Source organism: Sminthopsis crassicaudata, chromosome 2, assembly GCF_048593235.1.
Source record: "Sminthopsis crassicaudata isolate SCR6 chromosome 2, ASM4859323v1, whole genome shotgun sequence".
In the NCBI taxonomy this organism is placed as follows: domain Eukaryota; kingdom Metazoa; phylum Chordata; class Mammalia; order Dasyuromorphia; family Dasyuridae; genus Sminthopsis; species Sminthopsis crassicaudata.
The window spans coordinates 349,753,755-349,775,330 of NC_133618.1; the positions used below are offsets into that span (position 1 = coordinate 349,753,755).

Below are 21,576 nucleotides of genomic sequence, written 5' to 3' on the forward strand. Positions count from 1 at the left end.
AACCACAAAATAAATAAGAAAGAAGTCAAAGAGGTAAATAGAATACTAGAAAAGTTTGATATGATAGATCTTTGGCGAAAGCTAAATGGAGACAGAAAGGAATATACTTTCTTCTCAGCAGTTCATGGAACCTATACAAAAATTGATCATATACTAGGGCATAAAAACCTCAAAATCAAATGCAGTAAGGCAGAAATAGTAAATGCATCCTTTTCAGACCATAATGCAATCAAAATAACATTTAATAAAAAGCCAGGGGAAAATAGACCAAAAAATAATTGGAAACTAAATAATCTTATACTAAAGAATGATTGGGTAAAACAGCAAATCATAGACATAATTAATAACTTCACCCAAGAAAATGACAATAATGAGACATCATACCAAAAAGTGTGGGATACAGCCAAAGCAGTAATTAGGGGAAGTTTTATATCTCTACAGGCCTACCTGCATAAAATAGAGAAAGAGAGGGCCAACGAATTAGGTTTACAACTAAAATTGCTAGAAAAGGAACAAATTAAAAACCCCCAGACAAACACAAAACTTGAAATTCAAAAAATAAAAGGTGAGATTAATAAAATTGAAAGTAAAAAAACTATTGAATTAATTAATAAAACTAAGAGTTGGTTTTATGAAAAAACCAACAAAATAGACAAACCCTTAGTAAACCTGATTAAAAAAAGGAAAGAGAAAAAGCAAATTGATAGTCTTGAAAATGAAAAGGGTGAACTCACCACTAATGAAGAGGAAATTAGAACAATAGTTAGGAGCTACTTTGCTCAACTTTATGCCGATAAATTCGATAACTTAAATGAAATGGAAGAATACCTTCAAAAATATAGCTTGCCCAGATTAACAGAGGAAGAAGTAAGTAGTCTAAATAGTCCCATCTCAGAAAAAGAAATAGACCAAGCTATTAACCAACTTCCTAAGAAAAAGTCCCCAGGACCAGATGGATTTACAGGTGAATTCTACCAAACATTTAAAGAACAACTAACTCCAATGCTATGTAAACTATTTGGAAAAATAGGGTTTGAAGGAGTCCTACCAAATTCCTTCTATGACACAGACATGGTACTGATACCTAAACCAGGTAGATCGAAAACTGAGAAAGAAAACTATAGACCAATTTCCTTAATGAATATTGATGCTAAAATCTTAAATAAGATATTAGCAAATAGACTTCAGAAAATCATCCCCAGGATAATACACTATGACCAAGTGGGATTTATACCAGGAATGCAGGGCTGGTTTAATATTAGGAAAACTATTAGTATAATTGACCATATTAATAATCAAATTAACAAAAACCATATGATCATCTCAATAGATGCAGAAAAGGCATTTGATAAAATCCAACATCCATTCCTACTAAAAATGCTTGAGAGTATAGGAATAAATGGACTATTCCTTAAAATAATAAGGAGCATATATTTAAAACCTTCAGTAAACATCATATGTAATGGTGATAAACTAGAACCTTTCCCTGTAAGATCAGGAGTGAAACAAGGTTGCCCACTATCACCATTACTATTCAATATAGTACTAGAAACTCTAGCCTTGGCAATAAGAGCCGAGAAAGAGATCCAAGGAATTAGAGTAGGAAATGAAGAAATCAAATTGTCACTTTTCGCAGATGACATGATGGTATACTTAGAGAACCCCAAAGACTCTGCTAAAAAGCTATTAGAAATAATTCAGAATTTTAGCAAAGTCGCAGGATACAAAATAAATCCACATAAATCCTCAGGATTTTTATACATTACCAACACAATCCAACAGCAAGAGATACAAAGAGAAATTCCATTCAAAATAACAGTCGATAGTATCAAATATTTGGGAATATATCTACCAAAGGAGAGTCAGGAATTATATGAGCAAAATTACAAAACACTTGCCACAAAAATAAAGTCAGATTTAAATAATTGGAAAGACATTCAATGTTCTTGGATAGGCCGAGCGAATATAATAAAGATGACAATACTCCCCAAACTAATCTATTTATTTAGTGCTATACCAATCAGACTCCCAAGAAACTATTTTAATGACCTAGAAAAAATAACAACAAAATTCATATGGAAGAATAAAAGGTCGAGAATTGCAAGGGAACTAATGAAAAAAAAGTCAGAGGAAGGTGGTCTAAGTGTACCTGATTTAAAGCTATATTATAAAGCAACAGTCACCAAAACCATTTGGTATTGGCTAAGAAATAGACTAGTTGATCAGTGGCATAGGTTAGGTTCACAGGACAAGATAGTGAATAAAAATAGCAATCTAATCTTTGACAAACCCAAAGATCCCAAATTTTGGGATAAGAATTCATTATTTGACAAAAACTGCTGGGAAAACTGGAAATTAGTATGGCAGAAACTAGGCATGGACCCACATTTAACACCACATACTAAGATTAGATCAAAATGGGTCCAAGATTTAGGCATAAAGAACGAAATCATAAATAAATTGGAGGAACATGGGATGGTTTACCTCTCAGACTTGTGGAGGAGGAAGGAGTTTGTGTCCAAGGGAGAACTAGAGACCATTATTGATCACAAAATAGAACATTTTGATTACACCAAATTAAAAAGTTTCTGCACAAACAAAACTAATGCAAACAAGATTAGAAGGGAAGTAACAAATTGGGAAAACATTTTTACAGTTAAAGGTTCTGATAAAGGCCTCATCTCCAAAATATACAGAGAATTGACTTTAATTTATAAGAAATCAAGCCATTCTCCAATTGATAAATGGTCAAAGGATATGAACAGACAATTTTCAGATGATGAAATTAAAACTATTTCCACTCATATGAAAGTGTTCCAAATCACTATTGATCAGAGAAATGCAAATTAAGACAACTCTGAGGTATCATTACACACCTGTCAGATTGGCTAAGATGACAGGAACAAATAATGATGAATGTTGGAGGGGCTGTGGGAAAACTGGGACACTGATGCATTGTTGGTGGAGTTGTGAAAGAATCCAACCATTCTGGAGAGCAATCTGGAATTATGCCCAAAAAGTTATCAAAATGTGCATACCCTTTGACCCAGCCATACTACTACTGGGCTTATACCCCAAGGAACTACTAGAGAAGGGAAAGGGTCCTGTATGTGCCAAAATGTTTGTGGCAGCCCTTTTCATAGTGGCTAGAAGCTGGAAGATGAATGGATGTCCATCAATTGGAGAATGGTTGGGTAAACTATGGTATATGAATGTTATGGAATATTATTGTTCTATAAGAAATGACCAACAGGAGAAATACAGAGAGGCTTGGAGAGACTTACATCAACTGATGCTGAGTGAAATGAGCAGAACCAGAAGATCATTATACACTTCAACAATGATACTGTACGAGGATGTATGCTGATGGAAGTGGATTTCTTCAACATAGAGAAGAGCTAATCCAATTCCAATTGATTAATGATGGACAGAACCAGCTACATCCAGAAAAGGAACACTGGGAAATGAATGTAAACTGTTATTTTTATCTTCTGAATCCAATTCTTCCTGTGCAACAAAAAATTCGGTTCTACACACATATATTGTATCTAAATTATACTGTAATATATTTAACATATATAAGACTGCTTGCCATCTGGGGGAGGGGGTTGGGGGAGGAAGGGAAAAAATCTGAATAGAAGTAAGTGCAAGGGATAATGTTGTAAAAAATTACCCATGCATATGTACTGTCAAAAAATGTTATAATTATAAAATAAAATAAAAAAAATTAAAAAAAAAAAAAAAAAGCTTTAAAAAAAAAAAAAAAAGAAATTTTATTTTAGCTCTTTAACAAAGCTTCCTTGTTACTCACGCTTCTGGGTCAGAGAGACTTTTCCACTGAGATCAGGATCTTGTCAGTCTGAGGGTCCCTGTTCGGGCGCCAAATTGCAAGGGTCCAGGCTAGCTCCTCTGAAGGGCTCAGAATAAGTCCTTGTCAGGATAAGCAAAAGTCCTTGCCCCACATTTGGACGCCAATATGTAAAGTTCTGTTGTCTCCAGAAACTGCTGATAGCTCTCTGGGAGGAGATCTGCTGTCTCAACTCAATCTCTCAGCCAGATTCTTCTTCCTGTAGAGAGCCGGAACTAGAGGATTGTTAAGTACCGACTTTGCACTTAGTAAGAACCTATCATCTCATTATCTCATTAGTACTTAGTAAGAACCTAACAATTATGGATAATAGTAAATTGTAATTTAGAACCTGACAACTTCAGGTTAATTCCCAGGAACTTCAACAAATGTGTATGGAACATTCACTCTCACATATATTCTTATATTCATATATTCTACTAATATATATTCTCATATATATTAGTAGAAGAAATTATATTCATGAGTGTCTATCATTTCTTTACTTATTTGTAAATTGTTCTTTTGTTCTCTGCTGTACACTTTACTTACTTTATTGTTTTTCCCCTTTCATCCCCATTCCTATCCCCAAGCAGGCTTTAGTTAAGAATACGTATGTAGAAATATACATACACATACACACACACATCCCCCAACATTCCCAAGCAAGCTACAATTAAGAAAAGATGTATATATATATGTAGATATATACATATCTAAACAGTCATACACACATGTTCCAAGTACATACATGTCTTTCCTATCCCTGCTGACTCATTAAATTCTCTCTATAACTTGGCTTATTACTTCACCTACCCCCATCTAAGGATTCCTCCCTTGTCTGCTTCCCTTACCCTTTGCTTCCCCATCCACTTCTCCCTTCCCCCTTATTTCTTTATAGATTTTGCAAGGTTCTATACCTTTTATGGTATATATGTAGTGTTGCCTATTAAACCCATTTCCAATGTGAGTATGTTTTCAGAACTATGAGCCCTCCTCCCCCGTCTAATGCTTCTATGTCTATTCTTCCTCATTTATATGATATGATTACTATTTTTACCTTTACTAAAAGGTAACCTTTTTTTTTTTGAGCTTACCCTATTGTTGATGTAAATTGTAAACATAAAGCATACATTTCCCATGTTAAAAAAATATATATATATATATATACATACATATATATATATATAAACAATTTGTCCATGTTTAAATAGTTTGTCCATGTTGAGTTCCTTAAAATTTTCTTTGATATTGGCTCTTATATGTTAAATTTTCTGCTAAGTTCAGATTTTGTTGATAGAAAGTCCTGAAAAATCTGCAAGTTCATTGAATGTCCATTTTTTTCTCATTGAAAGTAATAGATAATTTTTCTGGATATCATATTTTTCATTGCAGGCCTAGTTCTTTTGCTTGTCTGTGCATATGATTCCAAGACCTGTGGTATTTTACTGTAGCTGCTGATAAGTTTTGTACAACTCTAACTGTAGCTTCAGTGCTTTTATTTTTGTTTATTGCAAAATTTTCTCTTTGATCTGGGGATTTTGAAATTTGGCTATAATATTCCTACCTGTTTTCCACAAAGGATCTCTTTAAGATGATGATGGGTAGATTTTTTTGTATTTTACTTTCCCCTCATGTTCTATCACTTCAGGACAATTTTCTAGGATTATTTCCTGCATTATTGTGTCAAGGTTTTCTTTTTGGTCACAACTTTCCAGCAGTCCAATTATTCTTATATTTTCTCTTCTTGATCTGTTTTCCAAATCTGTTTTTCTTATGAAATGTTTCATATTCTATTCTATTTTCTCATTCTTTGTAATCTGTTTTGTTATTTCTTGATTGCCTAATTCAATTTTCTTTCTTTCTCTCAATTAGGGTTAAGTGACTTGCCCAAGATCACACAGCTAGGAAGTGTTAAGTTTCTGAAATCAGATTTGAACTCAGGTCCTCCTGATTTCAGAGCTGGTGGTCTATCCACTGTGCCACCTCAATTCTAATATTCAACAAGTTATTTTCATCTTTGAGACTCATTTTCTAATTGATTAACTTTTTTAAATAATCTTGTTTTTCTTGGATGGTTTGCTTTTTTTTTTTTTTTATTTACTTTTTCCTCAATGTTTTTCATTTGATTTTCAAATTCTTTTTTCAGTTTTTCTATAAATTCTCTCTGGGCCAGAAGCCATTTCATGTTACTCTTTGGGGTAGAAGCTTTTTTTTTTTTTTTAAAACTAAAGTGTCCTCCTCTGAAGATGAATCTTCCTTGTTCTCATTATATGTTTCAATGGTGGGGTTCTTTCTTTACAATTCACTTTTTTTTTTAAAGTAAGAGGTATTAATGGAAGTAACTCTAATCATGGGGTGGGGGGATGCTGCCTCAAACTTCCCTTCAGCTCTACCCTCTGACCACAAACCACAAACCATGAGTTCTACCCTCCTGCAAATGCCCACAGCCAGCAGTGCCCCTGCCTTGCTGCTTCTGCACTCACCAGGTGCTGGTTCCTTCTTGCCCAGGCCTGTGTCTCAGCAGCACAGCTGGGCCTGGTGTTCCTAATCAGCCAAGTTTCACTCTATTTCTGGACTCAAACCCTGACTAGACAAACAATCTAGGAGGTGAAAAGTCTCTATATTTCCTGCTGAGGTTCCAGCCACACCCACATAGTCCAAGAAATCATCCCTTGATGTTTCTGTGGAGCTTGCCTGGAGATGTTTTCACTTTGGGACAGGTTAATGCCAACCTGGGATCTTTCTTTACATCTTCAGTTGTATCAGAAGGACCCTTGTTCTGCCCCAAGTCTTCTTGATTTTTCACCAGTTTATGTTCGCCTTGAGGAGCAAATTTATTGTATTTGTGGGGGAAATTGGCAGAGCTTGAAATTCACAGTAAGAAAGGACAGTAAGTTCATTTGACTAAGATTCTTTTTCTCTTGTGGAAAAAAATCCTTGGCACTTTGTATTTCAGTCAATGTCTATCAGCAATAGTTTACTAATATGCAACCATTACTGCTTAGAGGGAGATCCAAAAGGGCAAAATTTCTTCTTCTATTTGGAATTCTCACTGAAGCAATGTCTACTTACATTTATAGGAAAAATAATGCAAAAGAAAAATTCTTCTCCACAGTGGTGTAACATTTAAGTTTTAAGTTTTTTTACAAGATGAACTAGAGAACGTTATGAAATGCAAAATAGACAACTTTGAATATGTCAAATTTAAAAGGTTTTGCACAAACAAAACCAATACAGCCAAGGTTAGAAGGGAAGCAGAAAGCTGGGGGAAAAAATTATAGCTAGTGTTTCTAATAAAAGCCTCATTTCTAAAATATATAAAGAACTGTCAAATTTATAAGAATACAAATCATTCCCCACTATAAACAGACAATTTTCAGAAGAGGAAATTAAACCCATCTATAGTCATATGAAAAAAAAGTCTCTAAATCACTATTCATTTGAGAAATGAAAATTAAAACAACTCTGAGATACTACCTCACATGTCTCAGATCAACTAAAATGACAGGAAAAGATAATAATAAATGTTGAAGGGGATGTGGGAAGACTGGGACACTGACTCATTTTTAGTGGAGTTGTGAAATGATTCCACTATTTTGGAGAGCAATTTGGAACTATGCCCAAAGGACTATAAAACTATGCATACCTTTTGATTCAACAGTACTTCTATATCCCAAGAAAATCATAGAAGAGAGGAAAGGACTTACATGTGCAGAAATGTTTGTAGCAGCTCTTTTTGTGATGGCAAAGAACTGGAAAATTAATTCCCATCAATTAGGTAATGGCTGAATAAGTTATGGTATATGAAAGTAATGGAATATTATTGTTTTATAAAAAAGTGATGAACATGCTGATTTTAGAAAGACCTGAAAATATTTACATGAACATGAATTAATGCTGAGCGAAATAAACAGAACCAGGAAAACATTGTACACAGTAATAGCAAGATTGTGCAACAATTATTTAGGACAGACTTGACTCTTTTCAGTGATTCAGTGATCCAAGCCAATCCAATAAACTTTGGATGGAAAACATCATCCATATCCAGAGAGAGACCTATGGAGACTGAATATAAATCAACACATGCTGTGTTCATTTTTTTTTCTTTTTCTTCTATTTTCTTTTTTCTCTTGTGGATTTTTTCTTTTGTTCTGATCTCTCTCTACTAATATGATTGATAAGTACATGTGTAAAAAAAAGTGAATGTACATGTATAATCAAAAAAATGTTTTTAAGTATAACTGGGGAAAAGAAAATTTTATTTAAAATAAGTAAGGAAACTAAGGTTAACAGAGGTCTATGGTATTGTTCTAAATAAGGAAAAATTTGAATTCTGAAGATCTAGTACTCTATCCATGTCACTATAAATTTAGTCATTTAGTATTAATTTCAAGGAATCAGAATTGCTTTCAGAACAAAATATACTCTTATAGTTTGGGGATAAGATTGTACCAAAAAAGCTAAGTGCTGTGACTGCCTAAGATTTTCTGAACTGTAAAATTATAAGGTTATAGAACAGAAATCAACAGTTTTCTTTATTTTTAGGGTAGGATGACATTTTACTGAATTCTATAATAGAAATGCACAAAAGGGTCAGAACTAAACATGCTCACTAGAAGTAAATTAAAGGAAGTATATGGAATTAACTGAATGAAGATACTCCCATGGGAATATACCCTTAAATTATACCTTAATTGTGACTTCAGACTTTATAATAACAAGTATAGATGTTTAGCTGCTGGTCAACCATTGTCTTGAAAGAACATTCCCCTCCTGTTTCCCACCATCTCTTTATTAGCTTTTAAGTACTTCTTTTAAAGGTGATGATGGCTTTGAATTCTCTTATCTAAGCATATCTACCTATATAGCAGTTCTTTAGGAAAATTAAATTGTTTATTATTATTGACTTGTATTCTTTTGTTTCTGGGATAGATCTCCATGATTAGAATGTAAGCCTAGATTCCCCCAAACAATGGGAGAAAACTCCCCCCCTAGGGAGATGGGAGTTTTGAGGGCTTCTGCATTCAGGCTATTTAATCTGGTATTTTGCAGTTTATGCTTTGCACTCCTGGTTGATACTGTCCCACACAGAAGGAAAACAAATTTAGCGAATTTGAATGGATAGATATTTTGTTTTTTAGAAGTCAACATCTTAGCCTTAAATGAGAGAATTCTTCTTCAAACAGAGGAAACAATTGATAATATTTTGAAAATGGAAGGTATCAAGTCCAATTGATGCTGGCGTAGCCCCCTTTAAGATTCCTTTTCTGATCTCCAACTTCCTTTGGGACTGACCTTTGATTTACAAGATTTGGTCAAAACCACCCTTTTGTATTCCAAGGGGAGAGATCAGGATCTGAGCCAGTTTGGGCTATACCCAGCCCCCATTCTAATGATCTGCTCAGGTAGCCCAACCCCCACCTGGTGGGTTCTGGACTTCGAGGAATCAATCTATGACTCCACCCATATGCCCCTTCAAGCAGATAAAAGAGCCAAGCTGGAATTATCTCTTGGCAGAGAGTTGAAATATGCTGGCACCATGCTTTGCATCACAGACTCTCTGTCCTGCCACTTTTGGTGTATTTCTTCCTCTATCTAATACCTTTTACTAACCAGACTTTAACCTTAAAAGCTTCCAAACCCTACAATAAACTTCTTTTTATGAATCTAGGTTTTCGGGCCTGTAAATTCATTTACAGGGGACTCTCACCACCGCTAGACCTCATTTAACTTTGTATCCTTGCACTGAATCCAAAGGGATTGCAGGGGAGTTCCATTTGACTCCCTGTACCCCGAACCTGCCACTAGGCCTCAATTACTCCTAATTTTATTTAGTATCCCTTAGCTAGACCTCAACATTTGGTTATACTTCATGAGTGAAGATTACTGTGACTTTAAAGCTATTGGAAACCTTCCTAAGAAATTGGTCAACAGCATAAAGACATTTATCAGAAGTGAAGCTTCAAAATATTTCTGTAGATTTTTAAAATTCATAAAATATAGGGATTGGGGCTGGAAAGCTTTTTAGGAATTTGCTTAGGAATCAATAAGAACTGGCTAAAAAAAAGGGATGATAATAATGAGAACTTCTTCAAAATTAGACAGTATGGCTATATGGAAAAGGTTTATAGTGCCTTATATTTACTGAGATACCGTATGCATACTGTATTCCTAATTCTTTTGTCTTAGAATGAAGTGATAGCATTATAACCAGTGAAAGGAAATGCTTCTGATATAAACTGAAATCTTTTGGGGGGAAGAGTTGGAAAGGCCTTGATATGAACTGTGTCCCCTTTGAGGAAAAGGGTACTCCTGACTCTCAAATTCTGGGAGGGACACAGCCTTCCTAGACAACTCTAAGATAAGTAATCTCATTCAAATGGAAATTTCAGTCTGGGGCATAGTCAACATCCTCTATTGAGTGCCTCAAACTGCTCCCCTGCTCAGGCCAAGACTGACTTGATATAACCAAGGATTTGTCTACCTATCCTAAAAGGATTTTGCCCACTAATTCTAGATATTTTCTTCTCAGTGCAAACCTATTGTAATGCTGGAGAAACTGAGCAAGATAGAAATTAGAGAGTATTTAACAGGTTATTAAATGGAGAGATATACTGAGATCAAATGGATCCATGGTTTGATCCCAGGGCTGAATGAGATTATTGTCTCCAAGAATCCAGCCAACAATCATAGTTCTCAATGACTTATATACACAAGTGGCTCAGACACAGGGGATAGACTGAGGCAGAGGTAGAATCAGGATGCTGAGAGTGGGAATAGGACTCTGACAGGGTGGTGTGAGCCACCAGAGATGAGATAACATAATCAGGGGTGATGTGGGTTGAGGTCCCTTTAAGATTCCTTTCTGATTCCCAAGGAGGGGGGGGCTTCCCTCCATGGCTGAAGAAGCTAGCACCTTTGATTCACAAATCCTGGTCAAAAGCACTCTTTTGAATTCCAATGAACTTGGGCTTTCCCAGTCCCCTACTATCTGCTCAGGTTTCCCCAACCCCCACAAACAGCTTCTTCCTTATCTAAAAACCCATTGAATTCTATTCAATGCTAACCCTGGCCGAAACCAGCCAGGAGCCTGGGACTCCACCTACCTTCAAGAGTATAAAAAGGGAAACCCTGGAGCCCACTCTTTGCAGGAGACCAAACATGGCATTCTTACGTCAACTATGCCAAGGGTTCCTGTCTGCCCGGCGACCAGCTCTGGCCCTGGTGTCTTTCTACCTTTACCCTTACTTCCAAATCCCTACAATAAACCTTTTTTTATCAATCTAGGTTTTGGGGCTCTGTAAATTCCTTTACAGGGGACTCTGTGCCATCACTAGACTGCATTTAACTATATATCCTTGCACCAAACCAGAAGGGGTTACCCCTTACCTAACTCTCATCAGGGGGAGGCACCCAGGACATGGGGAGAGGCATCTTGATATTCTAAAATATAAGATCTTTTATCTTTATCAACTATTCTGATAAAGAAGGAGGGGAGGTTTTGCAGAACTGAGAAGCAGGGAAACTGAGGCAGGGCAATAAAAGAGAATTGTGGCATAACACTTATCTTTGCTAAATTCCTAATCAGGAGTTTGCTTGCTAAGAAAGGTATCTTCTTAGGGTACTGTTTTCTTAACGTAAATAAACCCATTCTTTGCCACAAACCTCATGCCTGTATTTATTGGGGTTTGCAAATTCTTTCATAAAACCTGCACACCAGCCAAGGGGGATCCATCCCACTGCTGTTAAGGGATCTCTTACCCTTAATTCTTACACCTCATCACTTTAAAAATATAAAGAAAGAAACCACTTTTAAAGACTGAAAGAACAGGAAGAGAGAATCAACTACAGAGTACTAAAATGGGGCTTTATTTTTATATGACAATTATTTTGAAATTTCTTTTCATCAGTATTTTTAAACAGTATTTATAAATTACATATAAAAATTGTCTTCAATATTCATTTTTGTAAGATTTTCAACTCCAGATTTTTTTCTCTCCTTCCCTTACCCACCATCCCCTTTCTCAAGATAGCAAGCAATCTGATATATGTTATATATGTACAATCATTTTAAACTTCTTTTCTTAGCAGTCATGTTGTTAAAAAAAAAAAAAAAAAAAAAAAAAAAAAATCCGAACAAAAGGGAAAACCACAAAAAAGGTAAAACAAGACAAAAAAAAAAAAAAAAAAAGATGAAAATAATGTGATTCGATCTGTATTCATTCTTCATAGTTCTTTCTCTGGATGCAGATTGCATTTTCCATCCCAAGTTAAAATGGGGCTTTATAGACAATGCACATTTCATTTATCTGTTTCACAGCACAGAACAGTGAAATTGAACTAATAAAAGTAAATATAATATATGAGTTGGATAAAGTAAATTAACTTGAGTGAAACTGTTAGTTGTATAGACTCAGCACTAAGGCTCTGTTTAATTATTAAGGCTTTAGGAGAAGAGCAAAGATTTGTTCTTCCAGCATAAAATACCTGAGGTAACCTGTTTTGACCCTTGTTTAACTGCTTAGAGAAAAACCTGACCAATTGTTTAATGACCATCCATATCTAATTGATTACTTACCTCTGAAGCAAAACAGACCCCTTTTCTTAATAACATTTTGAAACATTTATTGCTTAACCAAGATCCTGGTACCACAAAAAGCGCACCTGTATTCCAAAACAAAGAATAAAGATCGAGTTGGCCAATGATTTTAGGGTTTCTGTAAACCTCGACTATGTAACTATGCTTCTTATTTCTGTAAAATTGGCTTTTCCTGCTCCTGACTTTCTGGTGAAGGGACTGACTCTGTTTCTCACAAGAATGGAAATACCTAGAGAGACCTTTGAACAGTCAATTTTGAGTTAGTACTTTTGCATCCCACACAAACTCATCTTTTAGTTGTAATTTTTTTTGTAAAAGTCTAAATAGTTACAAATTGTATGTACATATTAACTTATTGACAAAGAACTTAGAAAGATTCTATTCTAAGATCTTTATTCCACAGAAAATACAGTTTAGAAATGAGATTTCAGAGACTTGAAATAAAAAAAGATAAAGCTCTCACTAATCCTTATTTTCAATAAAAAAAATAAATACATGCAATAAATTAGCCCAAAAAGTATATGAATGGGATATAGTTGAATCTATATAAATAAAGGCAACTTCATTTTCCATTAGCTGATCTTGGTTTCCACTGGGACTACTTACCTTTGGATAAATCCAGCAGCATGATAATGAAATCTCATCAACATGGAGATTGATCCATTCACATTCAACATCTCAGTATCTTCAGTTGCCTCTCCTCTGATTGGAGGCCTGCGGGATGGAGAAATAAATTCCCCCCAAAGCCTTCCCTTCATAACAGAGGGCTCAAAACTTTCCATTGCATCATTTAAAAAAAAAAAAAAAAAAAAAGGGTATTCTAATTAGCCATCAGCCTATAAGAAAATGAGAGAGTAGATTTCAAATTGTTTTACAAAGTAGACTGAAATGCCTTTATTTCATTCAATAACACTTAATTCCACTACAGTTATTTTATGTGCTGTATGTAGAGCAAAGCTTCTTAAAATTTTTCCACTCACTATCCTTTTTAGCCTGAGAAAATTTCACATGATCCCATCTCCAATCTGAGCCAAGGTCTTTCTGGCAGTGTTCATGCATGCTTTGTTCACGTACTGCGCAAAGTGCACATTGTGTACTCAGAAGCAAGAATGCAGTAAAGTTGTGTCATACAACATAGTCAAGTGCTGCCAGAAACACTTCAGATTCATTTCACTTTTTGATTTTGAACTAATTTTTGGTTGTTGCATAAAGAAACTTTTTACACTTGCAAAACTTTTGGACCTCTACATTCAGTTATGTGACCCCATGTGGAGTTGTGATTTACAGTTTAAGAAGCTTTGCTGTAGAGAATGCAAAGTTATCCTTTGCTTCTTGTCCTTAAGGAATTTACTATCTAATAAATGAGATGAAATAGGTACATGTAACCGAAAGCCAGGAAAGGTAAGAGAAACCAAGTGTGAGAGGAATTTGGAAGAATAAAGGTTCATACTACTAAGTCATTAGGTAGCATTTGAGTTGGGTTTTGAAAGATGAATGACTAAGCTCTTGAAAATTGTAGATAGAATGGAAAGAAGGGAGTATTCTGAGGGCATGAAAAAGCACAGAGGTGGAAAAATGTAAGATATTTTCATAAGGATAACAACAATTTCAGACTGACTAGGGTGTAGGGCATGTATTTATATAAGGGAATAGTGGGAAGTCAGATTAGAAAGGCAGCCTAATTCCCCAGTGTTATGAGTGATAAACCAGATTTTAAACATGGTCAACTATTGCAAGACCCTGATAATGGAGGCCACAAACAATTAGTTATTCCTCTGTCCTATGTTTTGCAATTCCTTTCTTCTGCTCTCCTTTTACCAGTTATCCAGAGTTAGTGATTCCTTTGTTTTGTTGTCTTTCTCTACCCTTTGTAGTTTTAGGCTCAACATAAGGAAACTTTAAAAAAAATTTTTTTAATTCAGTGTTTTATTTTCTCCCAATTATACATACAATTTTTAACATTTGTTTTACATTTTTGGTTCCAAATTTTCTCCCTTTTCCCCTACTCTCCTCATTGAGGAGGTAAGCAATTTAATATAGGTTATACATGTGTAGTCATATTAATTTTTTCCATATTAATTATACTGTAAAAGAAAACATAGACTAAAAAACTCTAAGAAAAATAAAATATAAAAAGTAGGTTTTGATCTGTATTCAGACTATATCAGTTTTTTTTTCTGGGAATATTACATTTTTCATGATAAATTCTTCAGTGTTGTCTTGCATAATTGTATTGCTAAGAATAGCTAAATCATCACAGTTGATCATTTTACAGTACTGTTGCTACTCTGTACAATAACTCTCTTCTTCTATTCATTTCACTTAGTATCTATTCAGGTTTTTCTGAGAGTACCCTGCTCATAATGTCTTAGAGCACAATAGTATTCTATCACAATCATATACAACAACTTGTTTAGGCATTTCCCAATTGGTGGATATTTATTAAATCACAATAATTAGAGAAATGCAAATTTCTCTTTCCAGTTCTAAAGTTCCATCTCACATCAAACAGATTTGTCAAGAAGACCAAAAAAAAAAAAAAAAAAAAAAAAAGAAGAAGAAAGAAAGAAAAATTATAAATATTGGAAAGGCTGCTGGAAAACAGGAATATTAATGCATTATTGCTGGGAAAAAATGATTCAATCATTCTGGGACAATATGTGGAACTGTGTCCTAAAATTAATAAACAGTCTATACCTTTTTGAGCCATCAGTACTACTACTAGGCCTATACCCCCAAGAAATCAAAGAAAGAGGGGAAAAACCTATGTGTATAGAAATTTTTTTGCAGTTCTTTTTATAGTAGCAAAGAACTAGAAACTAAGGATGGATATACTCATTATTTTAGAATAACTGAACAAATTATGACATACGGATATAATAAAACACTAGTGTGCTTTAAGAAATAATGAAGAGATGTAACAGAACACAAGTGAACTGATGCAGAATAAAGTGAGCAGAATCAGAAAAACTATTTATACAATAGCAACAAGGTAAAGACAACTTTGGAAGACTTAAGAATTTTGATCAACACAATTACCAACTTATGAGTCTAGAAAACTGATGATGAAGGTTATTACTTATCTCCTGAAAAACAAAAGATAGACTCAAGATGCAGAATGAGACATAGCTTAATTTATTTTGCGTGACTATGCATATTTGTTATGAGGATTTTCTTTTTCTTTTCTTTTTCAGTGGGAATGACAGGAAGTAGGTGTAAAAGAATATAACTTTTTATTAGTCAAAAATTATTTTAATTTTTAAGAGTAAGTGTACTGTTTACTCTTTGGGGAAAATTTCCTAATTTATAGGTTCTCCTTTCTCAATTTATAGCAAAGCCTATAAAATTGGCCTAATGATAATCTTTCTGATATACATAAATTGTTATCTCCCTCTAAAAGTTATCTTTATGTTTTAAAAAAAAGTATATTTATTATATAAAATTGAATTTTTATTCCATCTTTTAGTAAACCAACTAGAAAAAAATGCATGAACTAAAGCAAGTCCTTCACAAAAGACTGTTTTTAAAACTAAGTAAAGGTATTCATTTTAACACATTAATGAATTAAATAATATTGTGAAGCCCAAATTTTTCTAAATGCCTTTAGAAATCTCAAATATTTAACAATTAAACAACTAAAAGGTTAAAATTAAGGATACAGTGTTACATGTGCTTTCTTAATGGAGGTGGGGATGAGGATGAGGGAGGGAATCTGCATGTCAAAGTTTTAAAAAACAAATATAAAAAATTGTTTTAAGTGTAACTAGGAAAAAAGTAAAATATTTAAAAAAACAAATACAGTGATAATTTGGGTTAACTGCCATGAATTATAATGAAATATTTCTTAAATACAAAGAATACTTTTTAAGTTTCTCAAAACAACATACCTGTCAGATTGGCTAGAATGACAGGAAAAGATAATGCAGAATGTTGGAGGGGATGGGGGAAAACAGGGACACTGATACATTGTTGCTGGAATTGTGAATACATCCAGCCATTCTGGAGAATAATTTGGAACTATACTCAAAATGTTATCAAACTGTGCATACCCTTTGATCCAGCAGTGTTATTACTGGGCTTATGTCCCAAAGAGATCCTAAAGAAGTGAAAGGGACCTGTATCTGCAAGAATATTTGTGGCAGCCCTCTTTGTAGTGGCCAGAAACTGGAAACTGAGTGGATGCTCATCAGTTGGAGAATGGTTGAATATGACCAACAGGATGATTTCAGAAAGGCCTGGAGAGACTTACATGAACTGCTACTGAGTGAAATGAGCAGTATCAGGAGATCATTATATACTTCAACAACAATACTATATGATGATCAATTCTGATGGACGTGGCCATCTTCAACAATGAGATGAACCAAATCAGTTCCAACAGAGTAGTAATGAACTGAACCAGTTACACCCAGCGAAAGAACTCTGGGAGATGACTATGAACCACTTACATAGAATTCCTAATACCTTTATTTTTGTCTACCTGAATTTTTGATTTCCTTCACAGGCTAATTGTACACTATTTCAAAGTCTGATTCTTTTTGAACAGCAAAATAACTGTTTGGACATATACGCATATATTGTATTTAATTTGTACTTTAACATGTATTGATCAACCTGCCATCTGGGGGAGGGAGGTGGAGGGAAGGAGGGGAAAAATTGGAGCAAAAGGCTTGGCAATTGTTAGTGCTGTAAAATTACCCATGCACATATCTTGTAAATAAAAAAGCTATTAAAAAAAAGTTTCTCAAAACATTCAACTTGATCATATCACTCTTTAATGATAGAAGGGGAATGATAAGGGCAAAAAAGAGAATGAAAATAAAAGAAACTTTCTGTGACAAGGACATTGTTGAGCATAAAACAGGACCTATTTCTAAGGCATATAACTTATCTCATTGTTTTATTAGCTAGACTTTGATAACCTTTGGTTATTAATATTTTTGTTTTTCTTTTGAAACGTGTTTAGTGTTCACAAATGGAAAGGAGGATTTTCTGATCATGATCACTTGTATCATATTATGTTATAAACATTTTCTATGATACCTTAGTTTTTAAATAGCCTCAGAATTCTTCTGCCACCGGAATCATAAACTGCTTTATTAACTTTTGATTCACCTTAATATAAATATTTGTTCTGCATAGAGAGAGAAATATTTAAATTGGCAGTCTCCCTCATGATCTCTGGCATCTAATAAAAGTAATTTTAAAGTCCTAAGTTAGGTGATAAGAAGTATTCCCAATTTATAAGTGGGGATGAATAGATAGTTTTCTAAGGTAATAATCAATAGTCATATGAAAAAAAATGCTCTAGATCTCTAATTAGAGATTAAATTAAAGTTACTTTAAGCCTGAGCCTCAGTACCACCAATTGTCAAAGTATTTTGTAGTCAAGATTGAAAAAGGGTGCGGGGTTTAGTAAACAGTTCAATTATTACTTTAGTTCCTCAAATAGAGCAATAGATAATTAACTTTTGTCATACCTTGGAAAATTATTTCCCTAAAATAATTCAGCCCTTTGACTACTTTCTTCTTTCAAATCAATCAAAAGACTTCAGACTAGGATGCTTTCTCAACATTTCATGTTTCCTCTATATGACATATTATCCTAAGTGAGTGTAATGTCAATTTGGAACAAGGTAGTGGAGAAAATAAACCCTTTCTTATTTAGGGTACACTGCAGCAGCTAAAAAATAGATGGAAAAATATTAGGACCATTTCCCTTCAGATTGATTAAGCTTGTGGGTAGATCTTGTTTTTTGAACTCAAAATCTATCAGTGTGATATTGGGCGGAGGGAATGTTCTTATGTGGTTCTCCACCTTTTTTCCCCCTCCTCTCCCTGCATTGGTGAATTGTACAGTGTATTTGAAGAATCAAGGCCATCCTGGAAAATTTGGGACCATTAGTTATCTAATTGCATTAATTCGTGTATTCATTTTATTTTAAAATGTAGTTTATTGTTTTCATTAAATTATGGTAATATATATTTACCTAAAGAAAATCTCTAGCACCAGGACCAGAGATCAGGTATGTTTGTCTTAAAAATATTTTTTGGTGGCACTCATTGTGACCTCCTTGTTGCTGAATTGCTTGGTATCTATATGGTCTTTCTATACTCTTGAAAGTTAGTAAGACTGGAGCTTTTAACCATATTTTTTTTCTATCATGGATCTCTTTGTCCATCTAGTAAAGCCTGTAGACTCCTCAGAATAATGTTTTAGAATACATCACATAAAATACATTAAATAACAAAGGAAACCAATCATTAAAATACAGGGAGAGATCTAGGCCTATCATTTCATAGGTGTTGGTAAATCCCTATTGACCACTTTCTCCTCTCTGATTTTCATTATATTCTCTCTTGATTATCATGTGACCTGTCTGACCACTCTTTCTCAATGTTTTTCTGCATCTTTACCATCTATATTTCATTCCTTAACTGTGAGAGTAGACTAAGGCTCTGTCTTAGACTCACTCCATCCTTTCTTTACCCTCTTCTCTTTCCCTCTTTATTATTTTAAATGTCTATTATGTGCCAGGTACTGTGCTAAGTGCAGAGGATACAAATTAGAACCAAAAAAAACAGTCCTTGATCAATCCAATGTGTGTATATTTACATTCACATATATACATACATGCAAACATACATGTATGTATGTATACTTTTTTGACTCTCTATTGAGTTATAGTCACACATCTCAAACTGATTATTGGATATTTCAAATTGGCTGTTCCACAGACATCCAAACATGTCTAAAAAAACTTAATTCATTATTTTTGTGTGTCCCCCAACTCATGTTTCCATGATACTCATGTTTCCAAACTCAACATTATCAATCTCTTCAATCAAACTCTTCAATCTCTTTTACATTGGTTAATTGCTAAATCTTGCTCTGTCTCTTGCATCTGTGCCCTTCGCTCTACTTACATGGCCACCACTCTAGTTGAGATCCTCATCACCATTAAACCAGTCTCTTGTAGTCTCTTAATAGTCCTCCTTGCTTCATAAGAGGTTTCCCCTCTCTAAGCTATCTTCCCAAGAGCAGCCAAATGATTTTCCTGAAATGTATGTCAAAGTAAGTATGTCCTTCACTTAGGATGTGTTGGTATAAGGGTCGGAAGAGGAGCTTGGATAGTGCAATAAGGAAGTACAAAGGCCTTTAAGCCTGAGATCCCTGGATGTGGTTTTCTGCAAACAGTGTGGACGGCTTAGTAAGTGAAAGCTCTAGTTGCATTGAGATCTCCTTATCAATGGGAGGCATCTCCTTCTCTAATTGGCTGTACATGTGACCTCATAGACTCTATTTAAGCTGTGGGGACCAGGAAGTAGGTAGAGTTTATTAGGAGTTCACTAGGAGTCAGCAGGAGGTCAACTAGGGGCAGGATATGAACACATGGAATAAAGATCTTGTGCTTGCATGTACTTAGGTGCTTTGTTGTACTGAGAACCACCTCTCGGTGAGGCGGTGGCCAGACATCTCTGAAGTCCTATGAATAAGGTAAGATTGGTAAAGAACCACTGTATGAGACAATAGCCAAAGGACATCTGAAGGCTGGGGGGGAGGGGAAAGGCATGACTGTTAACAGTAGCATCTGGGTGAGAGGAGCCACACGCACGCATTGGTGACTCTTATTTACTTTAGAAACCAATATAAATTCTCTTTAGCTTTTAAAAGCACTTCTAAGTCTTATTAGACAATTCATCATATTCTCATACTTTCTTCTTGATTCTTATATATAATTTTGTATCTTCCATTTTTATGTTTTTGCACTACATGTTCCTCATGCTGAGAGTGAATACATCTCATCTCTGGCTCTCAGAATATTTTGCTTCAAAACTCTGCTCAAGCAACACCCACACAAAGCTTTTTCTGATTTCTGCCCAACTCATAGCTTCTCAAAAATCTACCTTATGTTTATTTTTATGTATTTATATTTCTACATATACATATGTATATGTGTGTATTTTGTTTGACAGGAATTTAGTTGAGACTGAAAGCAAATGAGGGGACAGCAATAAGGAAGAGTAGACTCTCCATCTGAGGTTTTCTTAGCAAAAATAGTGGACTGGTTTGACATATCCTTCTATAGCTCATTTCCAAATGTGGAAAGTGAAGAAAAGGTTAAGAGACTTGTCCAGAGTCACCCAGCTAGTAAATGTCTGAGGCCAGATTTTAACTCATGTCTTTCTGACTCCAGGCTTGGTGCTGTCTCACTGTGCCACTTGGCTGTGTGTGTGTGAAAGAATGGCATAATAAAGAGCTGGACTCAAATCCAAAAAGTTCAAAACCTGCCTCTGATATGTATTGAGAATGACACTGAAAATATCTACTGTGTCCCCTGAATGTATATAAAGTGATTTAAACACTTGAAATTTCTCTTCCAGGGGCCGCTAGGTGGCGAAGTGGATAGAGCACCAGTCCTGAATTCAGGAGGACCCAAGTTCAAATGTGGTCTCAGACACTTAACACTTCCTAGCTTTGTGACCCTGGGCAAGTCACTTAACCCCAGCCTCAGAAAAAGAAAAAAAAAAAATTCCTCTTCCATCAGTGCCATGAATACCACCTTACTTACAATGTATTTTTAGAGTGAATGTCCACTGTACCACTTACTCACAAAAATAAAACAATGACATTTTCACATGGAATATAATTTAAATAGAATATGATTAACATAGTTTTTAATATAGAAATTATAAGATTCATTCAAACCCATAAAGATTAGCAAGGTGACTCAGTGTCTTTAAGGTTGCAAGGACTATATTTTTTTCCTTATTCTATGTCATTCCCCCTACTAAGTAAAGTCCAGTGGCTTCCCATTACTTCCATTATTAAAAACAAAATCCTTTATTTAACATTCAAGTCCTTCATAACCAAGCCCCCATTTACCTTCCAAATTTTCTTACACCTTACTCCCTTCCACCTACTCTTTGATGCAGTACTACTGACCTTTTGGCTGTTCCATGAAGAAGACACTACATACCATATCTCTTGACTCCAAGCATTTTCTCTGTATGTTGATCATGCATAGAATACTCTTCCTTATTGTTGTCCCCTTGTTTGCTTTCAGTCTCAACTAAATTCCTGTCATAAATTTTCCCCAATCCCTTTTAATTCTAGTGCCTTCCC

General features: G+C 34.7%; 1 long non-coding RNA gene across 1 annotated transcript; it reads right to left on the reverse strand.

The window, feature by feature from the left end:
• Positions 1-3,825: 3,825 nt before the first annotated feature.
• LOC141556525 (uncharacterized) lies at positions 3,826-13,283 on the reverse strand. The gene is made up of 3 exons (XR_012486549.1): positions 13,056-13,283; positions 12,429-12,514; positions 3,826-4,067 (listed from the first exon to the last, which is right to left on the reverse strand). It is a non-coding gene; the product is annotated as an uncharacterized LOC141556525 (long non-coding RNA).
• Positions 13,284-21,576: the final 8,293 nt, after the last annotated feature.